This window comes from Equus przewalskii, chromosome 7 (genome assembly GCF_037783145.1).
Source record: "Equus przewalskii isolate Varuska chromosome 7, EquPr2, whole genome shotgun sequence".
NCBI classification, from domain to species: domain Eukaryota; kingdom Metazoa; phylum Chordata; class Mammalia; order Perissodactyla; family Equidae; genus Equus; species Equus przewalskii.
Genome location: NC_091837.1, coordinates 5,393,602 through 5,406,405, shown reverse-complemented (window position 1 = coordinate 5,406,405; position 12,804 = coordinate 5,393,602). Strand labels below are relative to the sequence as shown.

Below are 12,804 nucleotides of genomic sequence, written 5' to 3'. Positions count from 1 at the left end.
ATGAGAATTTTATTTTATTTGGTTTGTTTTTCGTTTTGGTGTTTGTTTTCCTGAGTCTTCAAAAATATTGACTGGAAAATTCGGAAGACAGCCAGGTGAACCGGAACCTACTTTGAGATATAGTTGATGTGTATACACATTACCTTTAAATTGAAGAAGAACTTATTCTAGTGTCTAAGCAGACTGAGGTTTTTGTCCCATTTCCCTCTCTGCCTATGTCACCGTGAGAAGCCTCACTGTGCCAGATGCACAGTCATAGTCAGCTGCATCCCCAGGCTGGATTCCAGAGATAAGCAGAAGCCCTGCGATGTCTGAGGCCTCCTTGGAACCATAGGAGAAGCTGGGGACCTGAAGCCCTGGTGCTTATCTGAGTTTGTGTGGAGTAGAGGAGACACTGGCAACGGGTCCCTGGCTTCTGCTGGTACCAGAATGTATCTTTGCTGCCAACATTGATGCCACTTCTCAGGTTGCAGGTGAGTCTGCCTAATGTCCTGGGAGATGCAGAGAGGGAGAGCAGCTGAGTCAGCACAGCTGGGAGAGGGAAACTGCAGACTCAGACACTCATAGGTGATGGGGCAGGGACCCGGGTAAGGTTTCTCAGGAGTCTGAGCAAGAAGGGACAGAAACTGGAGGGCACCCTGTGCCTCCAAGGCCTGCTCCTACCTGTGCAGTGAGAGAGGAGCACGAGGAGCAGAGGAGCCCAGGCCATGGTGCACACAGCCCCTGGTCCCCACAGTGGGGCTGGGCTGCCCCAGGCCTCCTTTTCTTCTCCATTTTTGCCACAAGAGGGGCTGCCCATGCAAATGGGATTCCATCCAGTGCCTGCCCAGCCCCTCCCGGAGCCCTGGTGCTGGAGCTCATCTTACACCACAGACTGAGGAGGATGGAGGTCAGCTTTAACCCTTGGGGGAGCCCTGCGAGGAAGCACCTGCTGAGACAACACAAAGGGCCCTGCTCAGGGAACTCTGCTGGGCCAGAGAGGACACAGCTGCTCAGTCCTCTTCAGTGAGCACTGGGCCCAGCCCCTAAGTCTCACTGAGTATGTGTGTAAGGACCACAGGGCTATCCCACAGTGCCCCCTGCTGGTCTCATGTGGAAAACATGAAAAATGACAAAAAATTCTAACAGATATTCTATTAAAAGATGCAGAAAATGCATCATTTCCTGGGAAGGCACAAATTGGATTCATTAGAGACAGAACAAGTAAATGTATCAATTTCTTTAGAAATTATAGAAATACTCCACAGACTGACATGAGGCACAGATTCACAGGACACATCTAACAAGCTTTCAGAGATCAAATAGTTCGAATTTATTTCTTTTATATTTTCTCATATTTAAGTACATGAAAATTTCCATAAGCATCTTAGTTGATGGAGTGGTGAAAGGGGGCATTTCTGCAAAGATCCAGAATAGGCAAAGTGACCTTTATCTCTATTATTATTCAACCTTGTTCTGTAAGGATTAAACTGCAACGAAAGAGGTGATATCAGTGGCCAGGACTTGGCATTGATGAGAGTGAACAGTAGACATTCTTAAAGGCCCAAATGAATGTTATGGCCTTAGACACTCTGGTGCTGGTGCAGAAGCGACAGCAGAGATGTCCTCAAGGAGTGACCAGTCACTAACTGTGACTCATGCTGGTAACAGTTAGTAAGAAAGGAGCAGTGGGTGGAACAAGGGGAGGGGAGAGGAGGTCTTGGCCCACCCACCTAGGGTGAAGAGCACCTTGTGAGCTCTGAGGCCACAGCCCAGGTCTGAGGGAGCATCCGCCTCCCACTCAGGCTGTATTCTATTTACTGTCAATCATCATGTTTATGGGGCCTCTGTCTGGGAGCCAGAACAACCCACATGACAGAGGCTTCCAGAGCAGAAAGTGGTGACCTTCTGCCCAAGGGACCAATACACTGAGACAGAGGATGGTGAGTCTGGGGTCAAACCACCTGTTCCTGTGGAACTGAGGAGGAGGCAGGTCCTGTGTGACCCCAGGGGCTCCTTGCCCAAAAATCCGGCAAAGGACCCTGTATAAGGGACTGGGAGGGAAAGATCCCATTGCATTCTGGAGACACCACAGAGCTTCATCTCCTGAGGTGGCCCTGTGCGGATTCTGCCCACAAGCTGTGTCTTTCCTCTGCACAGATGTTTCTGGGAGCCCACTTCCTCCTTGGGAATGCAATCTGGCTCTCCCTTGTCTATCAGGTCCAACCTGCATCACTTGGCCAAGGACTACACAGAAAAAAGAGATGACACAAATTTGATGGAATGTAGTCAGACAGCCAGACTCAACAGCTCGTAAGATAATAGGGCCTTCACAGGTAAAGAAGTCACACATCAGTGAGGACAGAGTTTGCCCAACTCCCCTTGAGCCCACTGAGTGGTTTCCCAGCTGTCTGGTCAACACCCATCTCTGAGGAAAGCACCCTTCTTGGATTGAGGCAGATTTCCAGGATGAATAGAGATACAAGGAGACTCTGTAGCACTTGAATTCAAGATCATATGTAACTGTGACAACTTGGGGCACATGTGACTCAATCGGGTCAGGAGAATGATTCATTATGATCATTTAGTAGGAAAACTGATGGAGGAGAATGGTCCTTCCTCTGCTTGAGTGATAATAACCAAACTCTTCGGTGGCACTAGGAATCAAACACACATATTGGAATGGACTTCAGAGCTCAAGTTTCACTGAATGTGCAATTTTTCAGATGTAATATTCAATGACTCATGGATTTCTGTACAACTCTTGCTCCTTTGACTGATAGTAGTGCTTATATGAAGTGTGGATAAATTGGACCACACTGCTGTCTCTCCCTTGATGTGAAGTTAGATGCAGGAAGTGGCCAGAGAGTGATGGGCCCCCAGAGGGAATGGAAGGGGCTGCATCTTGACTCCTCACAGAGCTGGAGCACTGTGTCAAAATCACCCATGTCTGTGCCCAATGGTGAGTCTTATCTTAGGACAGGATCTAAGAGACCCTCGGGAAGCATTCCTTGCCAGACCTGAAGCCAGAGCTTCCATCTCAAATGGCTGAGACAAGAACTCCCGGGTCCATGTTTCTAGGGCTTGTGCCTGGATGCTGTTGTCGCCAGGCCACACTGCTCGTCTCTGCGGAGCTGCTTTTTCTGCGGCAGATGCTCCTGTTCCTCAGAACAACACCATGGGGGGACGTGTCAGCACAGCCTGGAAGCAGGAATCTACAAGACATAAAACATAGAGGGAGGTGAGATTTGGGGTCCCTGCTCACTTTCTCTACAGCCTAATTCCCTTGAGAATTCATTGTACATGTTTGAGATTGGCAGAGATGTTGGTAAGTGAGGGAGAAATTGCAAAAAGAAGAAAGTCACCAGTCTGGGAATGAGAAAATCTGAAAATAAACTTACAAGAAAGTCTTGCTGTTCCTGTGCTGTGTAAGGAGGGGAAGACTCCAGGGAGGCCAGCTACTGACTCACTTTTCATTTCCTCAATTGAGCAAATGACAAGACACTGTGAAACAAAGGGCAACATAAAATTCCATCTAAACCTGACACTGCTGGATGAATGAGATTGGCTCTGGTGTCACAGAGGTTGACTCTCATTCTCCTGGCCTGGGGCGTTGAAGGAGGATTGGGACCCTTGGGATAAAGTGGTCAATAATGTTCACCTTCAGACTTAATTATGATCAAGAGCTTCTGCTACTGGTGGCATGGAGGAAAGTGAACCAAGATGCCAAGAGTATGTGGTTGTTTTAACGTGTCCAGACATTTGATGCAGCATCTCTACACCTGGTTGTCTAAATTACACTGTTCTAGCCCCTCTTGTTGCTTCTCCCAGGGCAGTAGATATCGGCTTTTTGTCCTGGAATCTCAGGTCCTGGAGGAGGCTGGGTCGGTAGGGAGACTTGCAGAGACCTGTGAGCACAAGGGAGAGTGCACATGGTGGAGAGAGTGGGGCAGAGCTGGGGAGAGGGCCTCATGAGCATGAGAGTCAGGAGCCTGTACCTGTGTGGAGTTTGTCAGTGAGGAAGAGGGGAATCCAGGATTTTGTGTAGACAACCTACACCTCTATTCCTCCGGCCCCAGAGCTAAGGCACAGCTGCCTCACATCTCTCTCTCTACTCCATTTCTGCATCATCCTCTTTGGTTTTTTGGCCCCTTCCTGGGTCCTGTTCTGTGGGACAATCTTTGATGAGTGGGAGGATGAGGAATTCTGTGCCCTGGGTCCTACAAAGGCCCAGAGAGGTCTGAGTCTCAAGGATACATAGGTCAGAGAATACAAGATCTCCCCAGGGACATGACTTCCCACTCTATATACCCCCACAGGACCAGCAGACCACACCATGTGCTGCAGGGACACCCCCACAGGCTTTCCGAGACAGAGTGATGTACCTCTTGGGGGTGTCTACTTCGTGAGAAGTGTCTTCAGATTGTCTTCCCAGGAACTATGGATGCAGGTGCCATGTCTAACTCTTATACGGTCAGAGTCAGAGGCCCTGAAATCCCATGCTGCCCCCTCAATATAGAGCCTTTATGGTCCTGACTCTCCTCCAACAGGGCGCAGTGGCCTTCCCTGGGGTGAGGTGACAATCACAAACACATCACTCCTGGTGCACATTACAGGGGACAACACAGCCTCATCACCCAGTGGTACCTGCCCAAGCCTGCTGCACCCACCCTCTGCCCCTCAGCCCTCAGAGCAGCGTCCCCCCCCCCCCGGCCTGTGCCTCTTCCCTGATCAAGCATCTCTCCCCGCCTCACCTTGATGTGGTTCCTCAACCTTCTAATCTCCTTCCTGTGCCTCCCCTTCCTCAGACACAGGCGGGGCAGGGGACACAGAGCAGGATTCTCCCAGGGCTAAATGAAGGTTACATATTTTCTTAGTGTTTGCAATTGTTTTTGTGAAATTCCTCATCATTGCAAATTTAGTTTACCCAAAGTCATTGCAGAGACGGTGTTGATCAGTTTGAGGAGAATTTTATCTTAACCACATTGAATGTTCTTAGAAACTAGATATATCTGTACATTATTTAAATATTTGTCTCAGAAAGTTTTATAGTTTCTAGTGCATAAAAATTTATTATTCTATCATCCTCATACATCCCATATGTGTGATGCTATTGTAAATAGTGTTATTTTTGACATCAGTTCTGAGGACTCATTGCTGGAAGATGGAATACAGTGCATGTCTGCCTGCGGGTATCGTGCCCCAGCCCCAGGTTGGAGCCCTCAGAGCAGAAGCATCTCTGACTCCCTCTACCCACTCAGGAGGACACGGCCTGAATCAGCCTTTCTCAGGCTCCCCGAGTTTCTCCACTGAGAGCCGTTTCTCTCTGAGCAAGGGCTCACTGCCGTGGGCACATTAACAGGGTGTGAATGTCCTAGCAATGGGTTAACCAACATTTTGAACTGAAGAAAAGTGTGTGGCCCTGTCAGATCAATCTTTCTAAGGAAATTCAAGTGCTGACAGAAAAAAAATGACAACAGAAGTCGTCCCCTGAGCTAGACTTGGTGAAAGTCACTGCCGTAGCTGCACCAGGCCAGGAGAGTGGGGGAGGATTGAGCGTCATTTCCTCACAGCTCTGGAGCACTGTGTAAGCATTAGTGCTGCCATCCCATGGACGACAATCACAGTCAGCCTCATCCTGAGGCTCGAGCCCAGAGAGGAGCAAATGCCCTGCATTGGCCGAGGCATCTTCGGCTCCAGACAAGTGGCTGGGGACCCCAGAACCCTGAGGCTTATCTGAGTCTGACTTGAAAACCAGGAGATCCTAGGGAGGGCTGCATGGTTTCTTCTGGTACCAGCATATCCAGTAATCATCAACACTGAAGCGAGAGCTCAGGGTGCAGGAGTGTCTGCTGGTATTCCAGGAGATGCAGAGGGAGGGCAGCTGAGGCAGCATGGGCTGGGAGAGGGAACATGCAGACACAGACAGGCATGGCTGCTGGGCAAGACTCATGGGAAATTTCTCAGAATTCTAAGCAAGGGGGGAGTGATGTTGGGGGCTTCCGTCTATCCCCAAGGCCTGTGCCCACCTGTGCAGTGAGAGAGGAGCATGAGGAGGAGAGGAGTCCAGGCCATGGTGCACACAGCCCCTGGTCCCCACAGTGGGGCTGGGCTGCACCAGGCCTCCTTTTCTTCTCCATTTCTGCCCCAAGAGGGGCTGTCCATGCAAATGGGTTTCCATCCAGTGCCTGCCCAGCCTCTCCCTGAGCCCTGGTGCTGGAGCTCAGCTCACACCACACACTGAGGAGGATGGAGGTCGGCTTCACCCCTTGGGAGAGCCCCGGGAGGAAGCACCTGCTGAGACAACACAAAGGTCCCTGCTCAGGAGACTCTGCCAGGCCAGAGAGGACCGAGTTGCTGAATCGCATTCAGTGAGCACAGGGCCCAGCCCCTAGGCCACAGCTCCTTTGAGTGAATGGTCCTGGCTGAGCAGCTTTGTAAGAACCTCAGGGCTGGCCTGCATCGCCCCCTCCTGGTCACAGGACACACCCCTCACCAGGGCCAAAGCCCTGAGAGCACAGCTGGCTTCTGCAGCTCCCAGGTCACTGTCTCTACTCACACATCCATGGTCTGATCATTTGACAATGGCATTCACATACACTGGAGGTGATGACACCTGTATCACTCTCTCATAAGCCAGTACACATGGAAGGTGGAAAAAAGTACAGAAATGGGAATTTAAAGTGTTTTCACCACCAGACAAGATGTTGCAAACATCATATTCCTTCATTTATGCGTGGTTTAGAGAGCACATCCATGTTCAGTGTTCCATCGCTTGTTCATTAAAGCAATGAATTCCACATAATCTCACATAACCTTATTTGTCGCTTAAACTCCAATTTTTAGGTAATCTATTTTCTGTACTAATGAGAAATCAAAGAAGCACAATGAATCCTAATATTTGAGCTGTGCAGCTCCCATCACGCCATCTTGTATTAGAGTAAAGTCCAACACAGCAGAGAAAGTCTGAGACCCTCATTTGTTGGCTTCCAGCATCCATCTCTCCCTGTTGGGAATCATCTCTTCTGTGGACACAGAGCTTACCAACCCCATCATTCTTTCTTCACACACTTTCCCACTAAGGTCCTTTGTAGGATTTTGGGTTAAAAGTTGAAAATTAGAATTTCATTGATCTTGTGCTGGATCATGAGCTGTATATTTAACATCTTGTTGACAAATGGCTATCTCACATGTTCTTAAGTGGAATGCTATTTGACATCCATCCAGCTCACCCACACTCTGCAGTTTATTGGCTCATGGCGCTTGTCTCCTGTGCTCACAGTTTGGTCCCCCATCCACCTGCTCCCCCTGGTTTCTTTCCTCAGTCCCTGCAGGCCCATCGCATCCTTCTCCTCTTTCTCTGCATGAATCTGTGGAACCCAGTCCATCTCCCTGCTCACCTTCCCCAGGGTCAAAGGCGAGTTTCTCTTCTGTTCTATAGACAATAAGATCACCATTATCACTTAACATCTCCTCTTGATTCGACTCAGAACTCCAGACTCAGAGTGTCCAGGAAGGAGCATCATTGTCTTTGCCTCAGATCTGCTCTTCACCAAGGTGTGCAATTCAGGAGAATTCAAATATTCTTTCAACAAACACTTGCTAATTTGTCCTTTGTGCCACAGTTTTCTGGGCTCTGTAGATAGAGCAGTGATAAAACCGTGGAAAGTCCCTATTCACAGGGAGCTTAGCTCCCAGCAGGAGAAACAGGCAGTGCACAGACTCACAGAATTCCTCTGGGAATCCAGAGCCTGCTCCTGCTGGCTGAGAGCCCTTCACCTCCTCAGGACATGGACACTGAGATTCTCTGTGCTCTGTCCGCAGCCTCCCCTCAGCTGCACATGGCTCTGCCCCATTCCAGGTGCCATGTGCAGAGCCCAGCCCTGCTTCCTGAGCCTTGCAGAGTCCCTCAGTGTGGCCTCGTCACACAGTTTGTCTGCTGTATTCCATTCTTTACTCCGTAGTTAGAGCGATATTTCAAGCACACGTATCTGATAAAAGTGCCTCCCTGCTTAAAACTTTCCCACAGTTTCTCTCCCCATCAAGATTAGGTAAAGCTGTTCAGTGTCACATTCAAAATCTCTGTGTGTGTGGCCATCATTTTTCCCCCTCCCACCTCCCCTCTCCCGTGGAGCTTGTACAAAAGCAGAAGCAGGTCTCCTTTGCTAAGAGGGTGCTTAACCCTGAACCCCAGCGCCCGCTTCTCTTTGAGCACTTCTGGTCCTCCTGTCCCTCTTCCTTCTGGACCAGGCTCACACATCACCTGCTGGAGATACTGACCACGCTGACATGAGCGAATACTTGTTTTATTATAACAACTTGCTAGGAAATCTGCAAAGTTAAATCTAACCTCCAAGGTGCATATTCTCTTAAGTAGAATTTAAGGATAGAAATATTGAACAAAGAACATAATTATGATTCTTATCATCATTTTTATTTCTGATGAGTGGACCATGTTTCCATTCTCCAAAGAAGTGGACATATGTTGCGCTATTACTTTTTATTTAAAAATTTCATGTTTCCAATTTGGTTTGGGAATTATTATCCTTGGACTGAGTCAGACATCTAGGACAAATTGTTGTAAGTGCAGATTTTGTAGCATTTGAATTCAAGAACATCTTTACTATGACGATCTGTATAAGTGGGACACGTTAGAGAGCCTGGAGGACTGTTCCTCATGATGATTTAGTTTGAAAACTGTGACAGACAGGGGCTTCCCTGCGTGTGGGGCAACTCACAATCTGGAACGTCCTCTGCAGGGCCAAGGATGCTGCACTCAGAACAATTCTAAGGCATCGCTTCTTTGACATGTGATGTTTGTTTTTTCTCTGTTTTAAATGGAGAACCTCTAATATAAAACCACTTTGAGTAATTATTTTCATTGATTTATTTATTTTCCTGACTTCCATCAGAGAATGGGACTTCCCTTTGATTCCACTTTCCTGAGAGATCGTTTCTAAATCATCAACAAGTTCTCAATTTTTATCATTTTTTTCTGTTGAAATAGTCACTGTTTTTTCTTTAATGGATCACAAGCCTGTGGTATGGAAATAGTGAGCACTGACCCCTGCCTCCTCTCATATGTAAAACTCAATTTGATTTGAATCATAGTCGTAAATACAAAAGCTAAAATCATAAAAGTTCTAAGAAATAATACAGTAACATCTTCATGTCCTTGGAATACACAAAGTCTTCTTAGATTGAACACAAAAATTACTAACCAAAAGAGAATAAAATAATAAACAAATGACCTAAACTTTTAAAATATTACTTAACAGGAGAGTGACATCAGCAAGATGATGAAACAGGAGGTCCTCCACTCGTGTCCTCACTCAGCAACCATGATTTGGTGGCCATCCATGGAGAAAAGTGCCTTTGTGGGAGCTTCTGGATCCAGGCAGGAGACTGTGAAATCCTGGCGGAACCTGAGGCTGAGGAGTGGTGTTTGAGAAGGCAGGCACATGCTCAGGGGGTCCTGGCGAAAGGCCCAGAACAACGCCATCCCCATGTGAATATGGCAAATCTTTTTCTTTTTTTTTTTTTTACCTTCTTCTTGCCACCTGCACCCCTTGGCCAGAGACCCAGCAGGAGTCACTCCTGCCCATGCCTCAGGGTAGCCCTGACAACCGTGTCCCTGGCTCTGAACCCTGAAGCAGGCCATGATCCAGTTCCAGCCCCTCTTAGCCAAGGTCCAGGAGCAATCCTGCCCATCCAGGCACCAGACAAGACGCATGCCCATCAGTGCCCCTGGAGGAAGGCCTGCTGACCTCAGTCTGACTGGGAATCTTGAGGCAGCTCTGTGCCCTGGTTCCAGCCCTGTGCTTAGTGGTCTGCGGACACTCCTGTCTTCTCAGGAAAGGGGCTGGGGACATGCTAAGCCAAGCCACAAGATGCAGGCCTTCAGACTAGCACCAGCTGTGGACCCTGAAGCAGACTTCTGTCTCAGTACAGCCCTTATCAGATGTGGCCCAGGGCAAACGCTACCTAACAAGGAAACTGTCCAGTGCCCAGGAGGGAGCCACACGCGTCCATCCACTATTTTCTATTTACTCTAGGGAAAAGCATTGCCTGAGTCCTCCTAATCACTGCCCTGTGGAGTTGGCTTCCTTTCGGTGCGTCCATCATGCTTTGTTTTCTAGTAGAGTTTTCTTGATTTCTCCTACTAGACTCTGCTCGTCTGTGACATGACCCCATTGTGACTCCTGCTTCCCAGCACAGCCTTCCAGCCCCCACAGGGGATGTCTGGGATCAGGATGTGTGGACCCATCTGCCTTGACCCCACCCAGTGGGAGAGCAGAACCCCTGTTCTGAGGCCTGAGATCCCATCTGGAGCCAAGTCTCAGCCTCTTCAGCCTTCCTGTGTTGTTGGCCGATTTTCTTCCTCAAGAAAATGAGAAAAGAAACCAAGTAGGTGTAATCAATCCTTTATGCATAAAATAAGCCTCTGGAAGCATTTAAATACAAACCAATTAGAGAATTCCACTAATGAGGTTCAGATTAAGTAATCTGGTAGAAAATGTCATTTTCGTGATTTTATAAGGAGGGAAGTTTCTACTAGGGGTGGAGCATTGAGAGAGAGGGGACTGAGTTCATCCTTCACGTTCTGTTCCTCTAACAACACACTGAAATTGAAAAGGCACAGGTGAAGTCTTAATCAAATGAAAGATGAGAGTAAACTAGAAATGTGCATTCCTAGAATTCCTAATGAGTAGTCCAATTTGACAGAGCTGATCATATCTCTTGAAAATGTGAGCTTCAATTAGTCCTCTCTGAACTAGATGGTGCCATCACGTGGTCTCCAGTTGATTGACTCACTCACACCCCACACTGCTCCCAAGAGCCCAGCCTCAGTCGCTCTTTTTCCCAACCCCATCCTTCAATACCTCCTTCCTCCAAGACACAGATTATCTGAATTTTCTCCTCTATCCCACCTGCTCCACCCGTTAACCAGACTCACAGTCTGACATTTGTGTCATCCACAGTTCCTACCTACTCCCTATCTACATTCAAACCTCCTCCTCCTTCCTTTTCTATGCAGCACCTGGGCCTCATAAATTTACATCAGATTCTGTTGATCCCCTGACAACCCGTATAATGCTCCCATCTCCACCCAACCAAGCTCACCCCTCCTTATTCTCCCAAAACAGCTTTCCTGTACAGTATACTTTTCTGGTTTGTACTCTGTCTTCCCCCAGAAAGTGTCACCACATTGAGCATGGGAACCCTTCCTATCATGTCGACTACCTGTCCTGAGCCCATACACCCAAGTCTGACCCATAGTAGGTGTTCAGTAAATGGTGTGGATGCACATAATCTGGAAGATCAGCTAGCCTGAGTCAAACACAGCTGGACTCTTTGTCCCTGGTTCTGCCCTGACTTCCTGATATGGACTGAACTGTGTCCCTCAAAACCCTATGTTGAGACCCTAACCCTGTTCTGACTCTCTTTGGAGATAAAGCATTGAAGGAGGTAATTAAGGTAAATGGGATGATAAGGTTGGTGCTCTAACAAGCAGGGCTGGCATCTTTATAAGAAGAGGAAGAGAAACCAGGGGTGAGTGCACAGAGAAAAGTCCCTGTGAGGACACAGTGAGGACGCAGCCATCTGCAAGACAAGGAGAAACCAAACCTGCCGTCACGTTGATCTTGGACTTCCAGCCTGCAGAACTGTGAGAAGAGACATTTCTGTTGGTTAAGCCACCCCATCTGTGGTGTTATGTTATGGCAGCCCTGGCAGACACACACACCCCTGGTGGACTCTGTCCCCAGTGCATCCTGCCCCAGCATCCGGGAATGTCTGCTCGATTTGAGGAAAACAGACCATGGATTGAAACCAAGGACAAGCAGTGGGGACAGATGTTGAGAGGATGAGGACACATCTTCTAGACTCAGTTCCTGGGATCAAATATCAGAGCTGCTTTTCACCAAACAAGCCAAGGAAGCAGCTGCCTCGGCCTAGGAGTGGGGGCTGCACAGCAGAAGCCCCATCACTGGTGGGACAGGAGGTTTTTGTCTCACTTCCCCACAGGCCTGCAGCACTGTGTCATTACTCCAACTGCTGTACAATGTACCACAGTAATAATCGGCCTCGTCCTCAGCCTGGAGCCCAGAGATGGTCAGGGTGGCTGTGTTGCCAGACCTGGAGCCAGAGAATCGGTCGGGGACCCCGGAAGCCCTGCTAGCGGAAGAATAGATGAGGCGTTTGGGGGCTGTTCCTGGGATCTGTTGGTACCAGGACACATGACCACTCCCGATGTTGGAGCTGCTTCCAGAGCAGGAGATGGTGACTGTCTGGCCCAGGGTCCCAGACACTGAGGCGGGCTGAGTCACAGACTGGGCCCAGGATCCTGGAAGTGAGAGAGACACAGAGATGGTGATTCTGGAGTCTAGAGACAAGAGAAAGCAGGGTCCCAGGCATCTTCCCCGGTCCCCTTCTCTTATCCCCATATGTAGCCACCTGTGCAGAGAGCGATGAGGGTGAGGAGGAGAGGGGACCAGGCCATGGTGGAGATTGTCACCGAGTCCTGCCTTCAGTGGCCCCAGAGCTGAAGCAGAGCTTCCCCCAAATCTCTTCCATCCCCTCTTCATACTCTGAGAGAGGGAGGGCCCACACATGCAAATCAGACCCTCCCAGCCTTCTGATCCCTCACTGGGACTTGGGTCAGTTCCCCCTGCCCAAGGGTGGCCAGGGGGTGAGGCATTCTCAGCCATGAGCCCTGAGCAGAGGGCACCAGGCAGTGTCAGGTGGCTGGTCCCAGCTGTGATCAGCCCCAGGAACCTCAGGATGGAGCACTGAGCGCCCCGTGGTGTCCAGGCCCAGACCCAC

General features: G+C 49.1%; 1 long non-coding RNA gene across 1 annotated transcript; it reads left to right on the top strand.

Annotated features, from left to right (window-relative positions):
- The first annotated feature begins 264 nt into the window (after positions 1 to 264).
- On the top strand, positions 265 to 12,506 carry LOC139084666 (uncharacterized). Its single transcript, XR_011542219.1, has 2 exons — positions 265 to 473; positions 9,258 to 12,506. It is a non-coding gene; the product is annotated as an uncharacterized lncRNA (long non-coding RNA).
- Positions 12,507 to 12,804: the final 298 nt, after the last annotated feature.